The sequence below is a fragment of the Hyperolius riggenbachi genome, chromosome 8 (assembly GCF_040937935.1).
Source record: "Hyperolius riggenbachi isolate aHypRig1 chromosome 8, aHypRig1.pri, whole genome shotgun sequence".
NCBI classification, from domain to species: domain Eukaryota; kingdom Metazoa; phylum Chordata; class Amphibia; order Anura; family Hyperoliidae; genus Hyperolius; species Hyperolius riggenbachi.
The window spans coordinates 57,563,278-57,577,678 of record NC_090653.1 but is presented as its reverse complement, the minus strand read 5'-3'; the positions used below and the strand labels follow the sequence as shown (position 1 = coordinate 57,577,678).

General features: G+C 47.2%; 1 long non-coding RNA gene across 1 annotated transcript; it reads right to left on the bottom strand.

The window, feature by feature from the left end:
* Nucleotides 1-6,924: 6,924 nt before the first annotated feature.
* LOC137528168 (uncharacterized) lies at nucleotides 6,925-12,807 on the bottom strand. Its single transcript, XR_011023306.1, has 4 exons — nucleotides 12,776-12,807; nucleotides 12,619-12,648; nucleotides 10,287-10,313; nucleotides 6,925-6,955 (listed from the first exon to the last, which is right to left on the bottom strand). It is a non-coding gene; the product is annotated as an uncharacterized lncRNA (long non-coding RNA).
* Between the last annotated feature and the right edge of the window lie 1,594 nt (nucleotides 12,808-14,401).

The window sequence follows — 14,401 nt, the reverse complement described above, 5'->3', positions numbered from 1 at the left end:
CCCGAACCACGTGACAGTTCGGCCAATCAGAGCGCGTTCGGGTCCGAACCACGTGACCCGTTCGGCCAATCACAGCGCTAGCCGAACGTTCGGGGAACGTTCGGCCATGCGCTCTTAGTTCGGCCATATGGCCGAACGGTTTGGCCGAGCACCGTCAGGTGTTCGGCCGAACTCGAACATCACCCGAACAGGGTGATGTTCTGCAGAACCCGAACAGTGGCGAACACTGTTCGCCCAACACTAGGAGCCAGTGGGCACAAAGCTGACACAACCGGCAGCGACACCACGCACACAACTGCCAGATAACCAGACGACATTGGAGTGAGCTGCGCAGAGGTTGTTCTGGGGAGCTCTACTCCACGGCGGCAGCCCCCCACAATGACATATGACGAGTTTGAGGAGATGGAAGAGGAGGGTATGGACAATGTGGACATAGACCCAGATTTTGTTTGTGAACGAGAACATCGCCGTCGTAGCAGCAGCACAGATGAGTCTGTTGAGGAACCCACTGCTGCACGAGTTCGCCTTGTGCCACAAGGTAGGCGGCGCGCAATTTCAGGCACCGCAAGCATGGAAGTTCAAGTGAGAGGCAAAAGAGGCGCAAACAGAAATCGCCAGCAAGGCAGGTGCTCCAAAGTCTGGGCTTTCTTTGAAGACTGCACTGAGGATGTTACCATGGCGATTTGCAAGGTGTGCAAGACCCGCCTGAGCAGGGGGAAAAGTATTAACAACCTCTCCACCACCAGCATGAGCCGCCACATTCTATCCAAACATCCCACTCTGTGGGCAAACGCGGCAGGACAGGGTACCACCAGCAACACTGCCTCCCTTGGGTTCACCAGACTCACCACCAGACCCGCCTCAGCAGCAGCAGTAGCCCAGCCATTGCGTGGTTCACAACATTCACAAACATCAGACGATGCTGACACTGTCACTTTCCGGACTAGTGCTCTTGAGGTCTCCCAGTGTTCATCAAACACAACAACGAACAGCCCTTCGGTGTGCAGCCCTACGGTTGAGTTGTCTGTCTCTGAGATGTTTGAGCGCAAGAGGAAATTGCCAGCAAATGACCCCCGGGCCGTGGCAGTAACAGCCAGCCAGCATAGCCAAGGTTCTGGCCTGCGAAATGCTGCCATATCGAGTGGTGGAGACAAACAGCTTCAAGGGCATGATGTCAGTGGCCATCCCACGTTACGTGGTTCCCAGCCGCTACCACTTTGCGTGCTCTGCAGTGCCTGAGTTGCATGAGCACGTGGTCAGCTGAATAACCCGAAGCTTGAAGAATGCCGTTGCCTGCAAGGTTCACCTCACCACTGACACCTGGACGAGTGCGTTCGGCCAGGGTCGATACATCTCCCTTACCGCGCACTGGGTGAACCTTGTGGAGCCTGGCAGCGATTCCTCACCTGCTACGGCGCGGGTGTTGCCCACGCCGCAAACAGCTGCACCGCCGTCCCTCCCACTGGATAACAACAGCAGCACCTACCTCTCTGACTCCTTCTCCTCCAACGCATCTCAAAGCTGTACCTCATCCGGAAACGCTAACCCAGCACCAGCAGCAGTAGGATCGTGGAAGCAGTGCAGCACAGCTGTTGGCATGCGTCAGCAAGCGTTGCTGAAGCTGATCTGCCTTGGGGATAAGCAGCACACAGGGGAGGAAATTTGGAGGGGAATAAAGGAACAGACGGATTTGTGGCTGGCACCACTGGACCTGAAACCGGGCATGAAGCTAGACACCTGGCACGAACTGGCAATGTACGCAATAGAGGTGCTGGCTTGCCCGGCAGCCAGCGTTATGTCGGAACGCTGTTTCAGTGCTGCCGGAGGCATCGTCACAGATCGGCGTATCCGCCTCTCCACAGAAAATGCAGACCGTCTGACTCAAATTAAAATGAATCAATCCTGGATTGGAAACGACTACGCAACACTCCAGGACCCCAACCAAGTAACATGACCAATGAACATCTGGGATGGTTTAGCGTTTCCGGTCCCTGTTTATTGAACCTCTCATCTGTATTACATTTATGACTGCATGGCGGCAAAAAGCATTGCTGCTATATCCGCACGCTTTTTGTCCTCATGCAAGGCCTGGGTTGTTGTGTCTCAAAAAGCATGGCCTTCTTCTCCTCCTGCGCCTGCTCCTGTTCCATCACGTGTGCTGCTGCTGCTGGGTTAGCGTTGCCGCCCGGTCCCTGTTTATTGAACCTCTTATCTTTATTACATTTATGACTGCATGCATGGCGGTAAAAAGCATGCTATCCGCACGCTTTTTGTCCTCATGCAAGGCCTGGGTTGTTGTGTCTCACAAAGCGTGGCCTTCTCCTCCTGCGCCTCCTCCTGTTCCATCACGTGTGCTGCTGCTGCTGGGTTAGCGTTGCCGGTCCCTGTTTATGGAACCTCTTATCTTTATTACATTTATGACTGCATGCATGGCGGTAAAAAGCATGCTATCCGCACGCTTTTTGTCCTCATGCAAGGCCTGGGTTGTTGTGTCTCACAAAGCGTGGCCTTCTCCTCCTGCGCCTCCTCCTGTTCCATCATGTCTGCTGCTGCTGCTGCTGCTGCTGGGTTAGCGTTGCCGGTCCCTGTTTATGGAACCTCTTATCTTTATTACATTTATGACTGCATGGCGGTACAAAGCATGCTATCCGCACGCTTTTTGTCCTCATGCAAGGCCTGGGTTGTTGTGTCTCACAAAGCGTGGCCTTCTCCTCCTGCGCCTCCTCCTGTTCCATCACGTGTGCTGCTGCTGCTGCTGGGTTAGCGTTGCCGGTCCCTGTTTATGGAACCTCTTATCTTTATTACATTTATGACTGCATGGCGGTACAAAGCATGCTATCCGCACGCTTCTTGTCCTCATGCAAGGCCTGGGTTGTTGTGTCTCACAAAGCGTGGCCTTCTCCTCCTGCGCCTCCTCCTGTTCCATCACGTCTGCTGCTGCTGGGTTAGCGTTGCCGCGTGGTCCCTGTTTATTGAACCACTTATCTTTATTACATTTATGACTGCATGGCGGTACAAAGCATGCTATCCGCACGCTTCTTGTCCTCATGCAAGGCCTGGGTTGTTGTGTCTCACAAAGCGTGGCCTTCTCCTCCTGCACCTCCTCCTGTTCCATCACGTCTGCTGCTGCTGGGTTAGCGTTGCCGCGTGGTCCCTGTTTATTGAACCACTTATCTTTATTACATTTATGACTGCATGGCGGTACAAAGCATGCTATCCGCACGCTTTTTGTCCTCATGCAAGGCCTGGGTTGTTGTGTCTCACAAAGCGTGGCCTTCTCCTCCTGCGCCTCCTCCTGTTCCATCACGTGTGCTGCTGCTGCTGCTGGGTTAGCGTTGCCGGTCCCTGTTTATGGAACCTCTTATCTTTATTACATTTATGACTGCATGGCGGTACAAAGCATGCTATCCGCACGCTTCTTGTCCTCATGCAAGGCCTGGGTTGTTGTGTCTCACAAAGCGTGGCCTTCTCCTCCTGCGCCTCCTCCTGTTCCATCACGTCTGCTGCTGCTGGGTTAGCGTTGCCGCGTGGTCCCTGTTTATTGAACCACTTATCTTTATTACATTTATGACTGCATGGCGGTACAAAGCATGCTATCCGCACGCTTCTTGTTCTCATGCAAGGCCTGGGTTGTTGTGTCTCACAAAGCGTGGCCTTTTCCTCCTGCGCCTCCTCCTGTTCCATCACGTCTGCTGCTGCTGGGTTAGCGTTGCCGCGTGGTCCCTGTTTATTGAACCACTTATCTTTATTACATTTATGACTGCATGGCGGTACAAAGCATGCTATCCGCACGCTTTTTGTCCTCATGCAAGGCCTGGGTTGTTGTGTCTCACAAAGCGTGGCCTTCTCCTCCTGCGCCTCCTCCTGTTCCATCACGTGTGCTGCTGCTGCTGCTGGGTTAGCGTTGCCGGTCCCTGTTTATGGAACCTCTTATCTTTATTACATTTATGACTGCATGGCGGTACAAAGCATGCTATCCGCACGCTTCTTGTCCTCATGCAAGGCCTGGGTTGTTGTGTCTCACAAAGCGGGCCTTTTCCTCCTGCGCCTCCTCCTGTTCCATCACGTCTGCTGCTGCTGGGTTAGCGTTGCCGCGTGGTCCCTGTTTATTGAACCACTTATCTTTATTACATTTATGACTGCATGGCGGTACAAAGCATGCTATCCGCACGCTTCTTGTCCTCATGCAAGGCCTGGGTTGTTGTGTCTCACAAAGCGTGGCCTTCTCCTCCTGCGCCTCCTCCTGTTCCATCACGTCTGCTGCTGCTGGGTTAGCGTTGCCGCGTGGTCCCTGTTTATTGAACCACTTATCTTTATTACATTTATGACTGCATGGCGGTACAAAGCATGCTATCCGCACGCTTTTTGTCCTCATGCAAGGCCTGGGTTGTTGTGTCTCAAAGCGTGGCCTTCTCCTCCTGCGCCACCCTCCTCCTGTTCCATCATGTGTGCTGCTGCTGGGTTAGCGTTACCGGTCCCTTTTCCTGGAACCTCTTATATGTATTACATTTATGACTGCATGCCGACAAAAAGCATGTTACCTGTGCAAAGAAAACAGACATTTCCCGCATTTAAAAGACAGTTTTCCCTTTGAAACTTTAAAATCGATTTTCTCAAAAACTATAAGCTCTTTTTGCTAAAAAAAATGTTTCCTCTTGTACCCACTCCCAAGGTGCACATACCCTGTAAATTTGGGGTATGTAGCATGTAAGGAGGCTTTACAAAGCACAAAAGTTCGGGTCCCCATTGACTTCCATTATGTTCGGAGTTCGGGTCGAACACCCGAACATCGCGGCCATGTTCGGCCTGTTCGGCCCGAACCCGAACATCTAGATGTTCGCCCAACACTACTTATGACACAGCAGTGGTACGCCAACATCTCACAATGTGTGCAGTGGGCATTCAAGATTCAGTAATAGTTTAGCGTTCACTAAACTTCCTGCAGCTGGAAGTGTTTGTCAGAAAATCTTATAAACAGGAGTTCAAACTCTACCAGTTGTCTCCAAAATAGGTTTCAGGTCAATGCTAAAGGTATAAAACATATTAAACTATCCCTATAAGTATAAACAGTCCAATGAAGTTCCCCCTTAACAAAAATGCTAGGCAACCATGTTTTAGTCATTTACTAACACTGACCTGTGTTTAGTGAAGTTGAAACTGTTGAAACTGTTGAGCCTAAAAATGACATGCACATTATTACATATAAAGATAGAGATTACTCAGATGTTTATAACTGTTATTAAAGATCAGCGACGCTTCAGACTGCTAAGAGTGAATCAGGAAAACATGCAGAGACAGGTAAATTATTTTACATATTCTTAATTCTTTGTTACTAGTTTAGTGATCGATCAGCCTGTTATTAGGGGGCAGTTGCAATTAAGAGTCCGTTTCCATTAGAACATAATGGAACATAGCCGCATCGCACCATGGGCTTGATTCACTAAACCGTGCTAACTCATAGCACGGACGCGCTAGCGTATTTGTGCGCGTTTTTGCGTGCGTTTTTGCACACAATCACAAATGTTCATGCGCAATTGCGAATTTTTGTTAGTAATCATGGGCGCAAATTCGCAATTGCATGTGAAAATTCACAATTGCACGCAAAAACGCACACAAAACCTAGCGAGCTATGAATTAGCACTGTTTAGTGAATCAAGCCCCTAGGATGTCCTGATCCCAATGTATTGCACTGGAACAGTTTCCATTCCATGCATTGCCTGCCGAGCAGTGCGATCCGAGAATCTATAGCATGCTGCAGATTCTCGCACAGCCGCATCCTCCCACCGTCCCCTCCATACACTTCTGCACTGGGAGATGCAGAAGTGACGCGGTCAGCAGTGGAAGTGATGTGATGCGGCGAGGTAGCCGCATTCGCATCACTTTACAGTGGAAAAGGGCCCAAAGTCTGCTGTGATAGTGCAGTGCTCAGTCAGCCTGCTATGATATGACAGGGCTCACTCAGCCTGCTGTGATATGGCAGTGCTCACTCAGCCTACTGTTATATGGCAGTGGTAACTTAGCTTGTTGGGATGTGCAGTGGTCACTCAGCTTGGTGTAATGGGACAGTGGTCACTTAGCCTTCTTATGACACAGCAGTGGTCACCCAACATATCACGATCTGTGCAGTGGTCATTCAACATTCAGTAATAATGTAGCATTTACTGAACTTCTTGTAGAAGGAAGTGTTTGTCAAAACATTCTTGGATATAAACATGACTTAAAACTGGCAGTTATGTCCAAAATAAGATTTAGGTTAAAGATAAAGGTTTTAGTCATGTACTGACACTGACCTGTGTTTGGTGAAGTGGAAACTGTAGAGCCTAAAGAAGACATGCACATTAATACATATGAAGATTGAGATTACCCCTAAGTTTATTGGTGTTATAAAGATCAGCACAGCTTCAGACTACTAAGAGTGAATCAGGAGAATAGGCAGAGTTAGATACTGTATTTAAAATATCTTCAATTCTGTGTAGAAATATAGCAGCGGTCACTCAGACTACTATGATCTATCTGTGGTCACTCAGTCGGGTGTGATGGTGCATTGGCCACTCAGTTCATTGAGATACAGTATGTCAGTAGTCACTCAGCCTGTAAATATTACTGAACTTCATGTAGCAAGAAGTGTTGTCAGAAAATTCTTTGGATATAAACATAAGTACAAACTCTGCCAGTTGTGTCCAAAAGTGGGCTTTAGATCAAGGAGGAGGTTGGGAAGCATTTTTTAACCATCCTCATAACGTCAAAATATTTTTGGGATATAATCAAGAGTTCAAACTCTGTCAGTTATGTGTAAAATAAGTTTTAGGCTAATGATAAAGATGGGAAATGTATTTAACCTTCTCCATAGCTACACGCAATCCAATGAAGTGCCCCATTAACCAAACGCTAGGCAACTATGTATTAATCATGCTTTGACACTGACCTGTGTTTGGTGAGGTTGAAACTGTTGAACCTAAGGAAGACATGCACATTATAACAGATGAAGATAGAGATTACTCCTATGCTTAGAAGTGTTATTAACCTTGAGGACCAGAGGTTTATATCTCCTAGGGCGACCATTGACCTGGCTATTTTTTACAATTCCGCACTTCACAACTTTATTAGTTTATTGCTCGGTCATACAACTTAGCACCCACATTAATTTTATCTCCTTTTCTTCTCACAAATAGAGCTTTATTTTGGTGGTATCTGATTGCTGCTGCTGCTGCTGCTGCTGCTGCTATCATTTTTTTTATTATTATAAAAAAAAGCAAGATTTTTACATTTTTTTTAATTCCCTCCCCCCTCTAAATTGGCCTTACACTACGTTATATACACTACACTACACTTACGGGTCTACATGAAAAGGGCGCCGGTAAAAAAGGGCGCCTGGTGGAGCCCATATATATACCAACTTCGGCTACAAAAAAGGCGCCTGGTGTAGCCCATATAAACTTCGGCTACAAAAAAGACGCTTGGTGTAGCCCATATAAAAACTTGGGCTACAAAAAAACCAAGGCGCCTGGTGTAGCCCATATAAAAACTTCGGCTACAAAAAAACTCCGGGATGTGTTAATTACTATTCCCCCTCCAGGCCGCCATGGATAGTGGGGGAATGAAATAATTCGGCTTCCAGCGCTTGTAGCCCATATACAAACTTCGGCTACAAAAAAACTCCGGGATGTGTTAATTACTATTCCCCCTCCAGGGCGCCATGGATAGTGGGGGAATGAAATAATTCGGCTTACAGTGCTTGTAGCCCATATAAAAACTTCGGCTACAAAAAAAAAGTCAATAATATGGGCTACAGAGGGGCACCTTACTGTAGCCGAAGAAAATATGGGCTACAAAGGGGAGCCCGCTTGTAGCCGAAAACCTTGTAGCCGAAAAAATATGGGCTACAAAGGGGAGCCCACTTGTAGCCTATATCAAAACTCGGGCGCCCTTTTCTACACCTTGTAGCCCATATTTCCAGAAATAACATTGATGTCTATGGCGGCGCCCTTTTCATACAGGCAGCTCGGGCGCTCTTTTCAACCGATCCCACACTTACATTTATATACAGCTATGGCAGGGATTAGATTGTGAGCCCATCAGAGGGACAAGGGACAGTTAATTGACAAGGCAATACTCTGCGCAGTGCTGCATTAGATGTCAGCACTCAGCGCTATATAAATATGTTTTTTAGTAATAAATAAACTTCACAGCCTGCCAGCGCTAATTGGCCGCTGGAAGGCTGATTGCTGCAGCCGTTTGTTTATAGTGACTCCTTGCAAGATCACACCATATGGCATGACAAAGGACCAACAGAGCCACTCTGCGGCAGCCAATTGGCGTTAGGCAGTCGCAGAGTGATTAAAGATCAGCGATACTTCAGACTTCTAAGAGTGAATCAGGAGAACATGCAGAGCTAAGTAAGGAGTTAGTAGTGTGGGAGGAGTCCTCGGGGGTTAAGCATAGGCACCAGGGCCACCATCAGGACAATAGAAGGAGTACTACCATATAGGGTCCGAGGAGAGTCTAGGGCATGAACAGTGGAAGTGCCAAACAGGACCTAGGTGGTAATTATGCTCTGTGGGGTCACTTTTAGACTGCAGTGATGTGGCAGCAGTCACTGTGCTTGCTTTGATGCAGGGATCAGGAAGCCTTCTGTTATGCGGCACTGGTCCCTCAGCCTTGTAGGGATACACAACACTCAGTGGCGTAGCTAAGGAGCTGTGGGCCCCGGTGCAAGTTTGACAATGGGGCCCCCCAAAGCACTCTATACATAACAATTGATACGGCGCACCAAAACCTGCCAATGACAACTACAGTGTCAGAGGTGCAAGAAAAGCATGGGAAACAGTTTCTTAATGATTACCACTATTCAAAGTATCTATAGAAGTCATTATTATGGGCACAGGACCAATAGAGAGCTAATACTGTAGTTGGGGGAGGGCCCTTTGGGGCCCCTCTGGCCCAAGGGCCCCGATGCGGTCGCTACCTCTGCAACCCCTATTGCTACGCCCCACTGATCATGATGTGGCAGTGGTCATTCACTTAACCTAGTACAATACGGTCGTGCTGACTGAGCCATCTGGTGACACAGAAGTGGGAAGCCAACAGCCAGATATGTGACGGTGGTCATTGAATATTCTGTATTATTGTTGTATACAGTGCACTTGTAAAAAAACTGCAGTAAAAGAATATTGTGGCTACAAATACGGTCACAAATGCTACCAGATGTGGATCGTTGATCATACATGAAGGTGGTATGCAGACCTATTTATCCTTCTAAGCAAATACTGCCCCTACTCCCAACTGTCTCCCCCCCCCCCCCCCCACACACACACACACACACACACTCATACACACTGGCTAGAGTATAGACTGTAATGTTTTGGTTTACATAAATTAAAAAAATTGACACTGACCTGTGCTTGGTGTGACGGAGGTTGTTGAACCTGTTGAAGACGTGCAAATTGATACACATGATGGAAATTGCTTTCAGTACTGGCATTAAAAATCAGCTCAAGTACTAAGAGTGAATCAGGGGAGCAAACAGAGCCTGGTATGGTGTACAAAATCTCCTCCCTTCTGCATGATCAACCAGTGGCGTAACTACAATTCATGGGGCCCCAGGGGCATAGCAATAGGGGGTGCAGAGGTAGCGACCGCATCGGGGCCCTGAAGGGCCCTCCCTCAACTACAGTATTAACTCTTTATTGGTCCTGTGCTCATAAAAATCACTTCTATAGATACTTTGAATAGTGGTAATCATTAACAAACTGTTCCCCACCCCCTTCTTGCACCTCTGACACTGTAGTTGCCATTGGCAGCTTCTGGTGCGCTGTATTAATTGTTATGTATAGAGTGCTTGGGGGGCCCCATTGTAAAACTTGCATCAGGGCCCAGAGCTGCTTAGCTACGCCACTGTGGGACCCCCAGCAAAACTTTAATGCCCGCCCCCCCAATTTCACACTTTCCCTTGCTTCCCCTTGGTGCTCTTCACAGCCTTGGTGCCCATCTCACAAGGGTCATAAAACAAGTGTGGCCGTCATGATCTTCACTCCCGTAACAAGTGTAGCCACAAAAACTCCTGATAAGAAGTATAATCTCCTGTATCGGAGGGAGGGAAGGTTAGTAGTCGGGATCCCCCCACAGCTCTCAGCCTCCACTCTAGTTACACCTCTGTCATCAACTTCATGAACTGGCCTGGCAATACCACTCTGCTGTGGGGGGGTGCCAAGAAAATAGGGAATTTTAAATTTCTTCACAATTTCATTACAATGGATGTATACACCAGAGGTGGGAAGCTCACTTACCCGATGTTGAGCTTGCTGGGGTACTTCCTATGGAACATTTTGCACAAAAAAAAAAATCAAGAATTAGAGGCCTCCATAAAATTTTGCAAAAAAAATAAATAAATCAAGAATTAGAGTGTTACAGTGTTAATGGATATAAAACACTCCACAGTATATCCAATGTTATAATGTTATTATTACAATAGCTAGCATCAGCCATGTCCCCATGCCTGTGAGTGTAGTTCTGACTTAGCTAAGGGTGGGGGTCACACAGGGCAGGTTCTGGTAACAAAGGGGCCCACGGGCAAAATTAACCCGCTTGCCCCAATAGACACTCGCCAACCAAAAAGCAGCAGTAGGGTGCCCCTTGTTGCAGCCAAACTTCCCTCAGCATCCCCCATCAGCTCATAACTTAAAGAGGAACTACAGTGAAAATAATGTAATAAAAAAAAGTGCTTCATTTTTACAATAATTATGCTTGAATGATTTAGTCAGTGTTTGCCCATTGTAAAATCTTTCCTCTCCCTGATTTACATTTTGACATTTATCACATGGTGACATTTTTACTGCTGGCAGGGGATGTCACTGGAAGGAGATGCTGCTTGCATTTTTGGCAGTTGGAAACAGATGTTATTTCCCACACTGCAACAAGGCTCCCACAGTGTGATGCCAGCACCATGGTCCTGACATCACACTGTGGGAGGGGTTTCACCACAATATCAGCCATACAGAGCCCCCTGATGAACTATTAGAAAAGATAAAGATTTATCATGGGAAAAGAAGTGATGAAGTTCAATTCGTGGTTACGGTTTCTCTTTAACTGTGTTCCCTGGGGCCCCTACAGAGTTTTTGGCAGAGTAGCGTCTTACCTGTGCAGGCATACGCCCTTCTCTGTCAGTCTGTGGCTCCATGCACTCCCTGACTTCATCCTCGCAAGAGTCCCCTCTCCTCCATGACCCGGCACATTTAATTACGCAATTACATGCTGCAGGTCAAAGATGGTGAATGAAGACACACGTAGCCTCAGACTAAAAGAGGAGCACACCCTGCTGGGGCAGGTGGGGCGTTACTCTGCCGAAGACTCTGCAGTGGCCCCTGGGAGCAACAGGTAAGTGGAGGGGAATAAACCTCGGGGGCACCTACAGGCTCTGTGCCCTGGGCCAATTGCCCCCTTTGTCCTGGGGACACAACCTAGCCAATGTTCCATTTAATGTCACCTGGCTCTTCTTTGGGTGGGGATGTCCTAGATGGGTATGTAAAGCAGAACACATACTTTCCAGTGGTGTAGCAATAGGGGATGCAGTGGGTGTGACCCCACCATGGCCCTTGGACTAGAGGGGCCCACTAAGGACCTTCCTTCATTCATCTTATTAGCTTTCCATTGGTGCTATCCTGGTAATGAACACCTCAATATGTGCACTGCATAGTGGTTATCATTAACAAACCATTCCCTTACTTTGATTACACCTCTTGGACACAACAATACAGTGCTTGGGGCCCCATGTAAAACTTGACCCCAAAATCCTTGAAGAGAGCCCAAAAAGAAAAACATAGACTAGCTGATCCAGGGGGCTGAGCGGATCAGGTAGTTGCAAAAAAAGCCTCTCCCCGCCACTTTCACTTTCATAACCTCTGGGTCACGACGCTGGAATGAGAGACTGTGTCTCTCATTCACAGCATGCAGGGAGGCGGGGGAGCAGCAGGAGGTGCGGCCAGGGAGAGAGTGCTGCCCAATGGCAGCTCTGGAAGCCCCGCAGGAAAGCCCCTGGCGGGCATTTTAAACAGGGAATTTCTCTCCCCTATGTTTACCTCCTAGATAGCGACAATTATTGTCGCTAGTCTCGGGGGGCTATAGCGCAGCAGTGGGGAGAGGGACTAGAGAGTGGCGGTGTAGGGACACAGAGGCACGTCATGCCCTATGTGTCCCATCTCCCCCCCCCCACCCCATAGAACAGCCTCGAGTTCTTTTTAATTATGCCACTGATACTTTCTGCTGGCTGTCACTTAAAGCCCAGTTCCAGTTTATCTGAGGATTCACCATCAGCAGGAGCAGTGATCATCTGGTGGCACAGGGGTGGTCAGTCTGTATCCTGTGATACGTGCAAGTGGTTATTCATCTTCCTGTTTAGCTGTAGTGTTTACTGAGATCTGCATTAAAAGCTAATTTTGAGTGTAGGTGCGAATACAAACTCTGCTTGATATGGTTCAAAATTGGTTGTGGGTAACAGGTAAAATGGAAATACAAGTCTATTCACTCCCCATAAGCACAAGCTATCCAGCAATGTCCATCCATCCCCCTTAGTTAGAAGCTTGACAGTTGTCTTCTATCTGAAACAGACAAAACTGCACTGACCTGTGTTTGGTGATGTAGAAACTGTTGTGCCTGTTGAAGACATGCACATTAATAGATATGACCATAGGGATTACTCTGATTAGTGAGGAACTCCATATATTACATTGGAAGCGTGAAGAAGATAGTAGAAGGTGGAGGAGGTGGGGATCTTACTTACCTGTTGTTACAGTTGCTGTTGTACTTTCTGTGGAAAAATAAACCAAAATGATCAAGAGTTAGAGAAATACTTGAATTGCTAATGGATAAAACATAGCTCTTTTGGAGGGACAGTCCCTCTTTGAGAGATCTGTCCCTCTTTCCTCCTCATTTGCCCCTTTATCAAGACTCACAGATCTATGTAAATAAATATATGTAATTTTTTTTTACTGAAAAATGTGTTTAATGGATTGTAAACTCTATGTCTATCCTTTAAGGCCCTGTTCACATTGCGTTCCGATCGCGTTAGCATTTGCGTTGGGCGTTTTTTGAGGCAATTTTTTTTTTTTTTGCTTTACCCGCCGCTTGGGTGGGCTATGCGTTTTTGTTAAAAGCGCTTTTCTAAGCGCTTTTCCAGAGCAGCTTTTTAATTCACTCCCTGACGCAAGATAGTAAGTGAACTCTTTGATCCGGGAAAAGAATAAATACAATGTATTTATTCTTCAAAGTGGGAACGCAATTGCTGCACAAAGCGATTTTGTGAGCGCTTTGCGTTTTTCCTATACCTTCCACTCAGGGCAAATAACCTTGAAAATGGTCCATGCAGCGCTTTAGTCAGCGGCAAGCAAATGGAACACTCTAATGAGAACTATCTCATTGGAAACCATAGTGTATGCGCTTTTAGGACAATTTGTACAAATCGCCTGCGCTTAACAAATCCAAGGGGTGTGGCAGGTGAGTAACTTAAAGTGGAATATAACCCTGCATTTCAACTTTGCTCTAAAACATTATTTACAGTATATTATATGCAACCAGCATTTTTTTTTTACTTTGGCTGTCCTCCAGCTCAGTCAGAGAGATGAGTCACATTCAACACTTAGATACATTTATGTAAACAAAATGTAACTATCTGAGCTTCGGATGCGTCTGCAGAAATCTCCAGGAACTTTAAAGCCCCGTGTAACCCTTCCAATGCTGGTCTAGTAAAAAAAAAATGCTGGTTGCATATAATATACTGTAAATAATGTTTTAGAGCAAAGTTGAAATGCAGGGTTATATTCCGCTTTAAGTGTCCATTTTTCATATCTCAAAAAGTTGGGAGGTATGGATAAAATATACTGCAAAGCTGGTCTAATGCTATAATGCTAATTCTTAATTTAAATATAGCCAATTGTCTATCCCTGTCTGTTTAGTTTTAGTACAGGATTACTGGAAACACAGGCAGCATGGTGGTGTAGTGGATAGCACTCTCTCCTTGCACCGCTGGCTCCCAGTTGGAGTGGCCACTTAGCTTCCTGCAATATGGTAGTGGTCACTCAACTTGATAGTAGAGTAGTGGTCGGAGAGTATCCTGTAATGTCTGTTATTGTAGTGGCCCTGACCTGAACCCATTACAAGCAAATTCTTTTTGAGTAGAGGCATTAGGGGAATGTCCAGGGATGAAAAAAAAAAGACATTTACTTACCTGGGGCCTGCGCAATACACTCCACACCATGTGCGAGTGATTGACAGCGGCAGTAGAGGACAACCTCGCAAGGTCGGCCTCTGCACCGGCAGGGACCCCGGGCCGGGGGCTGGAAGCGGAGCTGCTACAAGGAACATGTTGGCTGCAAGGGGCTGGAGGAAGCCCCAGGTAAGTAAGTGTCCT